We start from the raw sequence: 1,411 nt of genomic DNA on the forward strand, positions 1-1,411 counted from the left end.
GAAGTTCAGCTATATCTCGATAGATGGAGAAAAAATGCATGGAAGTTCAGTTATCTCTCAATAGATGGAGAAACAAATAATAAGAAAAATACTTGTAACTTCAGTTATCTCAATAGATGGAGAAAAAATTAAGAAAAAATAGTTGGAAGTTCAGTTATCTCAATAGATGGAGAAAAGAATTAAGAAAATTACTTGGAAGTTCAGCTATATCTCGATAGATGGAGAAAAAATGCATGGAAGTTCAGTTATCTCTCAATAGATGGAGAAACAAATAATAGAAAAAATACTTGTAACTTCAGTTATCTCAATAGCTGGAGAAAAAATACTTGGAAGTTCAGTTATCTCAATAGATGGAGAAAAGAATTAAGAAAATTACTTGGAAGTTCAGCTATATCTCAATAGATGGAGAAAAAATGCATGGAAGTTCAGTTATCTCTCAATAGATGGAGAAACAAATAATAAGGAAAAATACTTGGAGTTCAGTTATCTCTCAATAGATGGAAAAAATTGTGAAAAAAATACTTCGAAGTTCAGTTATCTCTTAATAGATGGAGAAAAATACTTGGAAGTTCAGTTATCTCTCAATAGATGGAGAAATAATTAAGAAAAATACTTGGAAGTTCCGTTTTCTTAATAGATGGACAAAAGAATTAAGATAAATAATTGGAGGTTCAGTTATCTCTCAATAGATGGAGAAAAAAATTAAAAAATAAGTACTTGGAAGTTCAGTTATCTATCAATATATGGATACTGTACTAAACTATTATTAAGAACCTTTACTTAAAATAGAAGTAAGTACTGTCACTACCTTATATTTACACAACAAATACGTCCTCATGCTCGTCCAATAACTATCAATTTAAATCCCTTTGTGTTCATTACAGAATGAAAGATGCCTAATTTATGTTTATATCATAATTTTTTATGGTGGTTGCGAGATCGTTCAAATTTTCCGGCCTTGAACAGAGATCGATTACTGAAGACAATATATATAAAGTTTTTTTCTTACGAAACGATTGGTAACTATTTGGACATTATAAAAATTTCGCATATGAAAGTTCGAAATTTTTTGATGCACAAAAGTATTTTTAATGTTTAGATGAAATTTACCTTGCCTGACAGATAGGCAAGATGTGAAGAAATTGCCCGCCCAATTTGTTTATAAGAGCAATGTTATTATCTTCTCCTATTACTCGCGATTTAGTGAGAAAATAACAAAAAGGAAAACCACTACTCAGGAGAATTACTTCTATATTTCATAATAGTTTCGCTTACCGTCGCCAGATGGCAGTACATACTGTTTTGTTTTTTGTGTGTTAACTACGACAGTTTGGGACATTTCACTTCACAACAATGATATCTGACAAACCAATTTCTCTAAAAATAAGTAAATAAATAAGAATTGGTTAAA

The sequence above is a fragment of the Limulus polyphemus genome, unplaced genomic scaffold (assembly GCF_000517525.1).
Source record: "Limulus polyphemus unplaced genomic scaffold, Limulus_polyphemus-2.1.2 Scaffold33, whole genome shotgun sequence".
Classification (NCBI taxonomy): Eukaryota; Metazoa; Arthropoda; class Merostomata; order Xiphosura; family Limulidae; genus Limulus; species Limulus polyphemus.